This window comes from Oryctolagus cuniculus, chromosome 14 (assembly GCF_051225735.1).
Source record: "Oryctolagus cuniculus isolate XC-2025 breed Fujian yellow rabbit chromosome 14, ASM5122573v1, whole genome shotgun sequence".
Taxonomy (NCBI): Eukaryota; Metazoa; Chordata; class Mammalia; order Lagomorpha; family Leporidae; genus Oryctolagus; species Oryctolagus cuniculus.
In genome coordinates, this window is record NC_142880.1 from 27,038,796 (window position 1) to 27,053,458 (window position 14,663).

General features: G+C 37.8%; 1 long non-coding RNA gene across 1 annotated transcript in view; it reads right to left on the reverse strand.

Moving 5' to 3' along the window:
* Window positions 1-236: 236 nt before the first annotated feature.
* Window positions 237-14,663, reverse strand: part of LOC138845229 (uncharacterized) — a 134,762-nt gene continuing 120,335 nt past the window's right edge. Inside the window, exon 5 of the long non-coding RNA XR_011382123.2 lies at window positions 237-886. This is a non-coding gene — a long non-coding RNA (uncharacterized LOC138845229). The remainder of the gene's footprint in view (window positions 887-14,663) is intronic.

Sequence of the window (14,663 nt, forward strand, 5' to 3'; positions counted from 1 at the left end):
TCTTGCTCTCATTTCTCTCAGTGTCTGTGCCTCTCAAATAAATAAACAAAAATAAAATTATAAAGCCAATGAAGTTGTAGTTGGTATTAACCCAATAGGATGCACAATGCCATGTTGGAAATTTTCATCACTCTATGATTAGAATATTTGATATTTCCTCCTGAGACACAGGTTGTGGTTTGTTTGAAATGTGTACTAGTTAACTAAGGATTCATAACAATGAATCACATATTGGCTGGCTTAAACAAAGGAATTTTTTAAAGATTTATTTATTTATTTGAAAGTTAGAGTTACACAGAGAAAGGAGCGGCAGAGAGAGAGAGAGAAAGAGAGAGTTCTTCCATCCAATGGTTTGCTCCCCAATTGGCCACAATGGCCGGAGCTGCGCTGATCCGAAGCCAGGAATCAGGAGCTTCCTCCAGGTCACCAAGGCGGGTGCGGGGGCCCAAAGACTTGGGTGATCTTCTACTGCTTTCCCAGGCCATAGCAGAAAGCTGGATCAGAATAGGAGCAGCCAGGACTAGAACCAGTGCCCATGTCGGGTGCCAGCGCTTCAGGCCAGGGCACTAACCCTCTGTGCCACAGCGCCAGCCCCAGGGATTTCTTTATTTCACAGTTCTTGAGACTAGAATTATGAGATCAAGGAATTGGTAGAGTTGACTCCTTTTGAGGGCTATGTGGAAAAATGTCTTCCTTGGCTCTTCTCTGATTTTGCATAGTTTCCTGGTGATAGTTGGCATCCTTTGGCTTGTAGATCTCTGTTTTCATCTTTACATGCAGTTTTTCTTGTGTGTGTATCTCTATTCATGATACCTTGGACCGTGCTGTTATAGATCAGAACACCTTCTGAGTTCCCCCTTGCAGGTTTCTGCTGCACATCAGGTACCTGAAACACAGCATGAACTCTGTTATCTTTTTGGGGGTAGGTTTGTTGACACTCAGTATTGGACTTGAGATCAGGGTCTATAAACAAGAGGCTCTTTGGGCTCTTTGGGGGCAAGAACTTACCTGGTTTGATGATGCCCTTGTCCAAGGCATACCAGGTGCTCTCTGGGCCTGACTCTCGGGTGGGTAGGTGCAGGACCATCCCAGCATTTGTGATGATATAGACAGATGGTGACAGGTGGAATATCATGATCTCATGGTTGCTGTTATCCTCTGACCTGAGCTTCCTGATTTTCAGGAGCAGAGTATGTGTGGCAAGTTTCACTGATCTGGACATACTGAGCTGTGTCTTGGTGCTCAGATGGGTTGTAGGGACCCAAAAGGACTTAATTATTGTCAGAGTGCAAGGAGGAACTAACGAAGGAAATAGGGTAGGGGAGCATGGGGAGGATCCCAAAAGTGGGAAAAAGAAACAATGAGTGAGAAAAAAAATAGAAAGGGAAGGAGAGAGGGGAAAAAGAAGGAGAAAAGAAAAGAATTGTGGAAACGTAGGAGAAGAGAGGAAGGTAAGAATGTAAAAAAGAGAGACAGAAAATAGTGAGGAATAAATGGAGCATAAAGCAGACAGCATAAGACAGAAAGAGAATAAGACAGTGACAAATAGGCAAAGGTAAGAGGAAGACATAAAAAGAACAGAACCAGGAGTGAGAAAGTGAGAAAAGGGGGGGGGTAGAGTAAAAAGCACAATAGAAACACTAGATTAATGTGTGCAGCAGGTGCTTTGTGGTCTACCCAGATTTCCGTAACACTCACAGTTCTGACGGCTTCTTACTGCAACACCTGTGACTCTGTCTGCAGGCATTCTTTGGCTATAAAAATACTCTCAGTCTGGGAGTAAAGGTCAAGGTCAAAGTGCACATAATTTAATGCCCCCATGAGTAGTATACAAACAGTTGATGGATGGAGTTAATGAATGGGACTCACACTTTGGGTAGAATAACTTGGAAGAATGTCCCAGTGGGATGGTGCTTTAGTAACTCACAGTGGTGTCTTGCTAACCCACGCACCTGTGTGGATTTCCTTTCCTGCTCTTTCTCATATGCTGGTCTACTACCAGTGCTCATTGTGGTGACCTGTAAAGTAATGTACTTCTCCCCTATGACTCTTTTACTTCTACTTACTTTTTTTAGTTTTTTTAATTTTAATTTTAATTTTTAATTATTTTTAACAGCTTCAATGTGCTTTGTAGATGCAATTCTAAGAAAATAATGATATTTCCTTCTCTCCTCACTCCCCATACCCCCTTCTCTCCATCCCACCCTCCTTCCTTCTCCATTTCTTTCTAGATTTTGAGATAATATATTTTAAATTTACACTATAATAAAAGGCTTAATACTTCACTGAAAAAGAAGTTTAACAAGTTAAAAAGTCTAAAGACCCTCATTTAGTGGGAATATAGACAAGGGCTATAAATAATAATTTAATAGAAAAATGATCATTTCATCTGTATGCAGTAAATTTTAAAGTAATCACAGATCATTCAAACTATAGTAATATAACATTCTTAACCACTGGTTTCACAAAGGTATGAAACAAATTTTTACAAAGCTATATTTGCAGCAATATTGATAAACATTTCTTTTTTCTTTTTTTTTTTTTAATTTTAGCTCCCACATAGAAGAGTGAAGATAAAACATTTGCTTTTCTGGGTCTGGATTATTTCATTCCACATCATGTCCTCCAATTGCATTCATTTTGCTGCAAATGGTAGAATTTCATTCTCTTTATAGTTGAATAATATTCCATTGTGTATATACATCACATTTTCTTTATCCACTCATCTGATGATGGATGCTTTAGTCAATTCCAAATTTTGGCTATAGTGAATAGTGTTGCCATGAGCATGGTGGAGCAGATATCTCTTTGATACATTGTGTTCAAGTCTTTCTGGTATATATCCAGTTGTGAGATTGCTGGATCATACAGCAAATGTATATCTACTTTTGTAAGACATCTCCACACAGTTTTCCACAGTGGTTGCACTAATTTACATTACCACCAAGAGTGCTTAAGTGTTCCCCTTTGTGCACATCCTTACCAGCATTTGTCACTCTCTGTGTTTTAGATTTTAGCCATTGTGGTTTTGATTTGCATTTCCCTGATGGATAGTGAAGTCGAGCATTCCTTCACATATTTGCACTTCTTCTTTTGAGAATTATCTATTGATGTCCTTCATCCATTTCTCAACTAGATTGATGCTTTTTTGTTGTTGTTGAGTCTTTTTTATTTGATAGGTAGAGTTATAGACAGTGAGAGAGAGACAGAGAGAAAGGTCTTCCTTCTGTTGGTTCACTCCCCTAATGGCTGCTACGGCCAGTGCTGCGCTGATCTGAAGCCAGGAGCCAGGTGCTTCCTCCTGGTCTCCCATGCTGGTGCAGGGCCCAAGCACTTGGGCCATCTTCCACTGCCCTCCCGGGCCACAGCAGAGAGCTGGACTGGAAGAGGAGCAACCAGGACTAGAACCTGGAGTCCATATGAGACGCTGGTTTCACAGATGGAGGATTAACCAAGGGAGCCACTACACTGGCCTCTGTTGTTGAGTTTTTTCAGTTGCTGATATTTCAGGATAGTAATGCTTTGTCAGATAGGCGGTTTTCTTTCCTGTTTTTTTGTGTGTCTCTTCACTCTGTTGATGGTTTCCTTTTCTATGCAAAAGCTTCTGGGTTTTATATAGTTCCAATTGTTTAGTTTTGCTTATGTTGCTTGTGCTTTGCGGATATTGTCTAAGAAGTTGTCCCATACACCAATGTCTTAGAGTGTTTCTCCTACATTTTCTTCCAGCAACTTCACAATATCGGGTCTAATATTTAGGTCTTTGATTCATCTTGAGCTGATTTTTGTATGCAATAAAAGATATGGATCTAATTTCATTCTTTTTTAAAGATTTTTATTTATTTATTTTAAAAGCAGAGTTACAGAGAGGCAGAGGCAGAGAGAAAGAAAGAGAGAGAGAGAGAGAAAGAGGTCTTCCATTCTCTGGTTCACTCCCCAATTGGCCACAATGGCTGGAGCTGCGCCAATCCGAAGCCAGGAAACAGGAGTTCCCTCCAGGTCTCCTACGTGAGTGCAGGGGCCCAAGGACTTGGACCATCTTCTACTGCTTTCCCAGCCGTAGCAGAGAGCTGGATCGTTAGTTGAGCAGCAGGGTCTGGAACCGGCACCCATATGGGATGCTGATGCTTTACCTGCTATGCCACAGCGCCAGCCCTAGTAAATCTAGTTTTGCCAGCACATTTGTTGAAGAGAGTATCCATGCTGCACTCTACTGTCTGAGCACTTTTATCAAAAGTTAGTTGGCTGTATGTATGTACATTAATTTCTGGGTTTTCTGTTCCACTGACTTTTTTTTTGACAGGCAGAGTGGACAGTGAAAGAGAGAAACAGAGAGAAAGATCTTCCTTTTCCGTTGGTTCACTCCCCAGTGGCCGCTGTGGCCAGCGCACTGCAGCCGGTGCACAGCGCTGATCCGGAGCCAGGAGCCAGATGCTTCTCCTGGTCTCCCATGGGGTGCAGGGCCCAAGGACCTGGGCCATCCTCCACTGCACTCCTGGGCCACAGCAAAGAGCTTGCCTGGAAGAGGAGCAACCGAGACAGAATCCAGGGCCCCAACCGGGACTAGAACCCAGGGTGCTGGCACCGCAGGTGGAGGATTAGCCTGCTGAGCTGCAGCGCTTGACTTTTGTATCTGTTCTTATGTCAGGACCATGCTTTTTAATTACTATAGCTTTGTAGGATGCTTTGAATTCAAGTATTATGATGCCTCCAGCTTGATTTCTCTTGTTAAGGATCATTTTAATTATTCTGGGTCTTTGGTGGTTCCATATGAATATTAGGATTGATTTTTCTAATTCTGAAAAGAATTGATATTTTGGAAAGGATTTCATTGAACCTGTAGATTACTTTAGGCAGTATGGATAGTTTAATAATCTTGATTCTTCAAATCATTGAGAAAGGAATATCTATTTTTTTGAGTCCTTGATAACTTCTTTCATCAATGTTTGATAATTTTCATTGTAGAGTTATTTCACTTCTTTGGTTAAATTTATTTGTAAATATTTCTTGGAGTTTCTTTCTTGATTTCTCCTTCTTTGACTTCATCATTAGCATACAAAAAACTACTAGGTTTTGTATGTTTATTTTATAAACTGCAACTTTACTGAATTAGCTTATAAATTCTAACAGCATTTTGGTAGAGCATTTTAGTTTTTCCCATGTACAACATCATATCATGTGCAAACATGAATAATTTTTGTCTTTTTCAATTTTGATGCCCTTTATTTCTCTCATCCGTAATTGCTCTCACTAAAACTTCCAGTACTATATTTTATGAGTGGCAAAAGTGGACATCCATGTCTTGTTCCAGATCTGTGAAGAAATGCTTTCAGCTTTTCCTCATTCACAATGGTATTGGTTGTCAGTTTGTATAAATAGACGTTATAATTTTGAGGTATACTCCTCCTTTAACTAATTTCTTCAGGGTTCTTATCATGAATGGGTGTTGAATCTTATCAAATGTCTTCTATGCAAATCTATTAAGATCATATGGTTTTGTTCTTCCTTCTGTTGATGTGATTTATGACCTTTATGACAGGCAGGGGCTTTAGCCACTCTGCCACAGTGCCAGCCCTGCCTAGTGTTTTGGTCACAGTTTTTTTGTTTGTTTGTTTGTTTTTTTTTTTTTTTTTTTGACAGGCAGAGTTAGATAATGAGAGAGAGAGAGAGAGAGAGAGAGAGAGAGAAAGGTCTTCCTTTTCCGTTGGTTCACCCCCCGAGTGGCTGCTATGGCCAGCGTGCTGTGCTGGTCCAAAGCCAGGAGCCAGGTGCCTCCTCCTGGTCTCCCATGCGGGTGCAGGGTCCACGCACTTGGGCCATCCTCCACTGCCTTCCTGGGCCACAGCAGAGATCTGGACTGGAAGAGGAGCAACCGGGACAGAATCCGGTGCCCCAACTGTGACTAGAACCCAGGGTGCTGGAGCTGAAGGTGGATTAGCCTAGTGAGCCATGGCGCCGGCAGATCACAGATATTTTAAAAATATTTATTAGAAAAGGAGAAGACAGAGTGGGAAAGCAATCTCCCATCTGCCTGAGCTGGACCAGCATGAAACCAGGAAGCCAGAACTTAATCCCAGTTAACCAGGTGGGTTGCAGGTAGCCTACTACTTGATCTACTTGAGCCACAGGGTGCCTCAGATGACATCAACAGGAAGCTGGAATCAGGAGCAGAAAAATGACTCAGCCCAAACACTCGATATGGGATGCAGGCATCCCAAATGGTTTCTTAACTAGTGAGCCAAACTCCCACCCTGGATCACAGTTCTTGATCACATTTTAACAGGTGAATGGTCAAAAAAGTTTATTTTCGCTTTATTGGAGTACTAAAGGGACATTAAACTCAACTGCAAAATTAGGCCTCCATATACGAGGTTGTAGAAAAGCACATTAAACTCTTGTGGAAACTTACGGGATGTGTCTCAAGCCTAACACATTCCAAATGTCCTGAGGCTTTTTCCTCGTGAGACAATTGGTTCACATTATTGTCACCTTAATGCATTTTATAATTCTTCACCTCTCCCATTGCTATAGACTGAAAAATTGTGTTCTTCCCAAGGTATGTCCCTTCATATATGAAAGCCCTAATTGCCCAAGTGACTGTAGTTAGAAGTGGGGCCTTTGGGAGGTAATTAGCTCATGAGGGTGAAGCCAATATGAGTAGCATTAGCGCTAGAAAGAGAAACACAAGAGAGATTTGTCCCCGAACCATGTGAATATTCAACCAGCAGGCTTCCATGAGCAAACCAGGAAAAGGGCCTTGTTATAGTTTGAAAGGCTCTGACTTCCCAAACCAGAGACGTGTAAACTTCAAAGTCTGATGCTGAGTTAATGGATCCATTTGAAAGGATGGAAGGTGGATTCATGGATCTAATAACAGTACCTCAGAGTAGGTCTAATGAGAGGCCGTTAAGCCATGGGGAGCTTGCCCATGGATAACATAATCAGCTGAGTGTGCTCTTCGTGTGTCTCTCACTGCTTCTGGGCTCACTATGGAATTGCTTCTCTGCACTTGCTCCAGTACTACCAGTCACCACACACCTAGATAATGGGACCACTTGACGTGGACTGTGAGCTTTCAGACTCTGAGCCCAAAGCAAGCTTCCTGTTCTCTGATATGATGCTCCTGCCATGGTGACACCATTCGCCGTGAGGTCTTCATCAGACTTCAGCTCCAAGCTGATGCCAGCATCACACCCTTGAACCTCCAGAGCTACAAGCTAAATAACCCTTTGGTCACAGAGTTACCCAGAATAGTGACTTGATAGAATAATGGAAAACTGACTCAAAGGTATTCTTCAGAGAGCAACAATACTCTGAATCTTACTATTTCTTTTTTTTTTTTCAAAGATTTATTTTATTTATTTGAAAGATAAAGTTGCTGAGAGAGGTGGAGACAGAGAGGTGTTCCATCAGGTGGTTCACTCCCCAGATGGCTGCAACGGCCAGAGCTGTGCTGTTCCCAAGCCAGGAGCCAAGAGCTTCTTCTGGGACTCCCACATAAGTGCAGGGGCCCAAGGACTTGGGCCATCTTCTATTGCTTTCCCAGGCTATTGCAGAGAGCTGGATCAGAAGAGGAGTAGCTGGGACTAGAACTGGTGCCCATATGGGATGCCGGTGCTTCAGGCCAGGGCTTTAACCCACTGTACCACAGCATCAGCCCCCTGAATCTCATTATTATTTCTTTCATAAATTTTTGTATTATACATAGTTTTTAGGATATTGATGATGCTCAAATTCTATGTCAACCCTAATATATGCAAAAGCATATAAAAAAATCTCCCACTGATTTGGAAATTCCTTTCTCCTATTGATAAGCATTGGTGTAAGCATTCACTTAATAATCATAAGTGCAGTAAAATAACAAGAATAATGGTTACATAAACATAGATTTATTTGTATATTATTTACACAGATTTAGACATATGTATTTTAAATATGTGTATACAGATATATATATATATACATATATATATGTGTGTTTATATATGAGCAGCCATATTGTTACGTGTATCTATTGGCCCAGAATCTTGAAATATTTTTGGATTCTATTGATAAATTCAACCTTACAATACTTTATTGTTTCACCATGTCTTAAGAACAGCGTTGAGAGTAAGAAAGGGAGTGCAGGAAATCTACTACTCTCATTTATTCTTTTGGGAGTATGTAGGTACGGTTTCTTTGGCATGACACCCTCCTTCATGCAAATGCATTACTCTGTCATATCAACAAACAGAAACATGTGCTCCTATAATATTAACTATATTGTTGAATAGTAAGTGGCTAAAAGCATCACAAATACTTACAAATGTCACCTGAATATCTCAGTTTCCTTTACAGTTTTTCCGGTTTTCATGTGAACAATTGTGCCTGAATAATCAGTCATATTCAGATTTCAGTTCAAAATGTTTCTCCTTTAAAAACTGAGAACACCACCTGTTTTCATTCTACTTAGGGAAAAAAAAAAGGTTTGATAGGATTAGGAAACACATCCAGTCTTTGTTTTTAGCTGGCCCATTTTGAAAATTGGGGTCATGGATGATGGTTTCCTGAGTGGGGTAGCAAAAGCAAAGGTAATGGAGAAACATTAAAAAGATTCAGATGTGTGGCTCTAAGAGGCATTTGCAAATGTGTGAGCGCATTGACATGCTTGATTATGCAAAAGCTGAGCTGTGCAAATCATAATAATAAGCTTTCCCATTAGATTTCCTGCATTTTCTGCTTCTTGATCAGCCAGAAACCTGGCCAAATATCCCTGTTCTTTTCAAATTTCCCATTTACACGTGTTGCAACTGCTCAGAGGAAAATACGGGGAATAAAGCAGTGAAATGAGATTTTAATTAAAGGGGAAAAATGTTCAAATTTCATAAAACTCAAAAGATGTGTGCACTTTATTTTTAGTGAGCTAGAAAACAAAATTTCAATTGGCACATAGAAGCTACATCAGTTCACAAGTCAATAACTAAGTAAATAATGTAGTCCAACTATTTTAAAAGCAAATCTTTTAAAATAATTCAATTAGGTTAATTGAATCCTTTATTCGCAAAGAAAGGTTTTCTTCAGGGAATCAAGATGATCTCAAATAAAGTATAATTAAAAATGAAAAATATTTCAAGGGAATGACAAGATGAAACATGTTTTTGCAGTTTTCACATATATCCAGTTATTCACAATCATGTTAGTAATTCAAAAATACTTGATCTCCATTTTAGCCAAGATACATAAATAGTTACTTAGGAAAAGTACAAATAAAACCAGGAGGTCATTCAACATTACCAACAAGGACTACATCTGACGAGTCAGTGTTTATCTCATGAAATGATTTTGTAGAGCAATCACAAGGTTTGTTAAGCTTCCCAATTGAGCAACAATTAACTCAGTGACCAGGAGAAGCTAAAAAGATTATTGTTTTTTAATATGCATTGACGTTGTCTAATGCAACAAATCACATTTCCACTTGCAGACGTTAAGTGGAATTATTTTTCTAGTTATGTATGTAGAAGTAAATGCTAATTTGCTTGATTTCCCCAGAATATTTGAAATTATGTTTCACGTATTATTTTTGTCAAGTGTACAGTGAAAGACACAGAATAGAAGATAGGAGTAAGATGTAATTTAAACATCAGTTTTGAATTCCCAAATTCTATCATGTTGTAGCTGTTAAAATCTCTGGAATTCTCAGCCTCCATGAAATGGTGATGCCAAAAGCTTGGTCCTCATTGTTTCATTCAAAGTCAAGAACAAGCATATCAAATAGAGAGATGGACAACCCCAGTTGCTGAATCTATCTGGCCTCTCCTGTGAGGTGCTTCTGCATCCCCAACAGAGGTCGCCCTGGCCACTCACATAGTTAAAGCATCAGTTGTCAGCATGTTAGTAATATCACAACACTCAATTATTTTGTAAGTCCTCCTTATGTCCACAGTGTCATCTAATTTGCCTTCTCCATGTCCTAGATCTAGACTTCTCCCATCTATATCATGGATATTTCATCTCAAATGTTACTGTTCCTTCCGAAAAGAGTACGTAGTTCTGCATAGCATGGCAGCCACCTCAGCACAATGACCACACTACCCTTCTTTCTTTCACCTGCTCTCAGTTTCACAGTCTTAGGCAGTAAGATTGCTGGTCTCACTTTTTAACAATCAAGTACATGCTTAATAAAATGCTTCTTGCACATACATAATATTTCAGGTTTGCAGGAGTTTGGTTCCAAGAGGGTCTCTATTTCCTTCTATCCATTTCCTGTACTGGTTCCGTCTTCTTCAGAGTACAGGAAATGCTCCTTAGGAAAATTAAAGCAAATCGCTCTCTTTTTTGTTGTTTTTTGCTTGCTTTGCCCATTATCATATACTCCAGGCTGAGTACAGTGCTGGCACATAGAAGGTACTACATTTTTTTAAGAACAAGTTACAAATTAATGAATAAATATTAGTATTTCAAATCCAAGCATGGGAGCAATTTTGTCTGCAAAAATACAGTAGTGTCGGATGCATAGATTTTGCTTAAAACTATAAATTGATCATGCTGAACACTACAATATATAATGGGAATAGATCCATATTATTGAAACATAAAACTATTTTCTGTTTAGTTTGAAGCAATGTTATATAATTTATTGATTTAATGAAGTGCTTGTAAACTGTTAAAAATTATAACTCTATCACCGTATCTCTGAATGCTCTTCTCTTAGCATTTAGTATCTTTACTTTCATCAGTCACCCCAGCAACACATTTTTATTCAATTCTGGATAACTTTTTGTTTTTTCTAGTGGGAAAAAGATTTTTTTCTTTCATTTTAAATTACAGGAAATTGTTTCCATGTGACATCTCTGACTGGAGCCTTGAGTCAAAGAGGGCGTTATTCAACAACACTCTGACCCCTGACTCCTCCAAGAGATGCATCAGAAATGGTCATAAATCCTGGAAATAAATATTCACAGGCACACTCCTTCCAGTCTTCAAACTGAATCTAGTCACTCTCAATTATAGGACTTTGGAATCTCATGAATGAAAAATTTTAATTTCTTATTATCATTGGTTGCTTATTTTCGTTTTAAAAATCTGACATTCTATTAAAAACAGGGTTGTGTATAAGAACAACATCTGAGACTCCTTCAACTAACCTAATTAAGAAATGGTATGCCCTTTATGCAGCAATCTTGTGTAATCATTTATGAGCTGCTTCATTTTTAAAAACAAGGCTAATGAATCCAGTTAATATTATCTCCATAAACAATTAATTTTGCATTAAGAATAAGTTGCTTCAATTGATCACAATTCTGGTCAACTGCTGGAGTTCAATGCCAATTTGGGAATTACAAGGAGTATAGATTTGTGAAGAAGGTCAGAATTTAGATTGAAGCTATACATTACAGAAAGTTCGTATTACTGAAGAAGATTAATAGTTTCATTTTTAGTTGGAATTCTGTGGCTTGTACAAATGAATAGAGAAGCAAGCATCTCTTATTGTTAGGGTTCCTAAATCCCTTTCTAGTTATTATGACGCCATTCCTACAAAAGATAGCCACAGTTCACGAATATGGCAATATTGTTTTATAATACTCAGGCGGTCTTGCTTATGGGGTAGAAATCATCTTGTCTCCTTCTTCCAAAGCATTTGGAATATTTCTAAAGTGAAGCATACCTTTTTATTTGTCACTTCTCTCTCTACCACTATCTCACAATGGTCCTTGTCTTATGCTGAGCAAAAACCCAAAAAAACAAAAACAAATGTGAAGTTGAATTTCTGCGATTGTCCATTCCAAAAAAACTATTTCTCCTGGGCAAAAGATAAATGTTTTCACTTACGTTGAAGTATGCAGTTGTTAACATACAAGCTTTGTATTTTGCATTTAAGTCTCTGGCTCATTTTTAGGTTACCTTTACATATGGATGTTCAACTTTCCTAGCATTGTTTCTTGAAAAAAGTATCCTTTCTTCAACAAATCCCCTTTGTAACTTCACTGAAAAACATTTGTCTGAGCTTCTCTTTGCATTCGATGATGGAATTCTTTGAGGTTGCTTTGTTTTTTCATCAATTTTTTGTTGGGTGGCTATCTTACATCTTTTTCTTTCTATACCACCTTTTGAATGACGTTGTCAGTACTTAAGGTACTATTTGTTGAGATTTTTATGGGGATTGGTTTGGATATATAGATAACTAAGATATTAAGTCTTTTGATAAAAAAAGTCTTTTGATCCATGAACTCAGAATATTTCTCCATTTATTTTTATTCACTTTATTTGTCATTTTTATTGTTTTGGCATATAGGGATTATGTGCATTTTCCTTTATTTGTACCTGAGTACTTATTGAAAATTTTTTAAATTCTTGAAGCTTTTTCATAAAATGTACTTTCCATTAACTTTTAGAAGACCTCATGTGTACATGAGTTTCAATTTTTTTGCACCAAAGTTATCTTTTAGTATTATACCCATGAATTTTCTGAAGTTCCTTTGTGCAGCACTTGTTTCCTTTCTTGTGTTATTGTATTGTCTATAATTTCTAGAGTTGATGAGAGTGATGAGAAAGAGCATCCTTGCCATGTTCCTACTCTTAAGGGAAAGTGTCTTATTAAAATATTAATTTAAGAGTTTTCAGATGTTATTTATTAAGATGAAGCACTTCCTCTATCCTGGCAATATGCTGAGGATTTTAGGCTAAATGTTAGGTATTGTCAAATGCTTCTTCTAAATCTATGATTACAAGATTTTTTTTTGCGTTTAGCTTTGTTGGCGTGACAACTTTTACACTGCATGATTTTCAGATGTTGAAACACATCTAGAATAAATCCCATCTAACATACCTGTAATAAATCCCATTGGATAGTAATGTGCAATTATTTTTCATGTATTGTTGGGTTTGATAGGTTAATATCAAGTCCAGGATTTTTCATGTGTGTTCATGAGAGATATTTACCTATATTCTTTTCTGTAAACTCTTCATATAGTTTTGGTTTTAAGGTAAAACAGACTTTACAGAATGAATTAAGTCTTCCTTCTACTGCTTATATTCTGGAAGAAATTACTTAGAATTGATATTACTTCTTCCACCAATGTTTAGTAGAATTCTGCTCTAAAATTTGAGTCTGGTAATATTTTTATTGGAAGTTTTTTTTTTGATCCAGTTCCAGAAACACACAGAGATACACACATGCATGTGTGCACACATTCACAGACTTCAAAAAGTTAATGGAAATATGGAGATAAATGATAACTGTTTTGGTAAGAAAAATTTTTGAAATCCATGCATATGAGGGATCTTCAAAAAGTTCATAAAATGTTTATTCCAAAAACTATGGCTAGATTTCAAATATATTTGCTCCAAAATACATTTATTATTTAATTACATTTTTATATAATCATTTAGAGGTATCCTTGAATATACATATGGTGATTTTTTAAAAGTTTATGGAAATGCATATTATACTTTAATTCAAAATTTCTAGAAACTTCTATTGCACTCTTGTATCTACTTCTCTTTCTGTGAATTTTGGAAATCAATTGAAATTGATTTATTTCCTTTCTAAAAGTTTAATTTACTTATTTATTTTTACTTTATTTGAAGGGCAAAAAGACAAAGACAGACTCAGACAGATTTTTTTTTATCAGATGATTCATCTCTGAAATATCTTCAAAAGTCTTGGCAGGTCAGGCTAAGACCAGGGGTCTGTATATAAATATGTGTCTACCACATGGATGGCTTGGATCCAAGTATTAATCACTGGCTGCCTCTCTGAATGTACTTCAGTGGAAGCTGGATCACAAATGGGGTTGAGAGGAAAGCAGGGTCTGGAAACAGGCACTTTGCTGTGGGATATAGGTGTTCTAAGACGCATCTTAGCAGCTGCCCCAAATGTATTCATCCCCCATAATGGATTTATTTCATGTAACGTGTACCACAGTGTAAGTTCTAGGTAGTATAAATATTTATGTTTATTAGAAAGATGAGTTTGGCAGTAAAACTTTGGAAAGTATGACAGCATAATTCTTCAGGAAAGAAATGATAATATCTTTGACTTTTAATACAACTTGTATTCATTTAGGCAGCATTGTATTTCAACCCATGGTTCTTCCATTAGAAAAGTGCACAGTGACATCATGTGAGGTCAAGTCAAATACATGACAAAGCCGGAATGAAGGAGATTAATGTCTTATTTCCCTTTCCATGTGCAAATCACACAACTCCTGTTTTCAGTAGCATATTACAAGAATCAAGAAATGAAGGTTGAAGAGAGTTTGCATAGTTATTTTTGCAAGTTTATTCTTCTCTAATATCAATAAAAAAGAGAATAAACATTGAGTATTTAATATGTAAATAAAATTTTTCTGGTAGCTGAAGATGAAGATGCTTGGCAATATTTTTCTCATCATTGTGTGTTTGGGAAAATAAGCATAGCCATGGATTATAAAGTACACAGAAGTCCTCTGAGTTTGTCCAGCCTAATGGACATTGATGCTAGCCTTTATACAGTGTCAGCTTGAAGATTTTCAAATGGACACTGTGCCTGAGAAATCAAGATGATAGCACACTATGGGGGATGAGGAAAATTATTAATACAAGAATGCTACAACCAAGGCAGGTTCTGTAACATGGATTCCATGAAGTGAATAAAGACAATAGGTTTCTTACCCAACACAAATAGACAGTGGATTTAACTTTCTAAA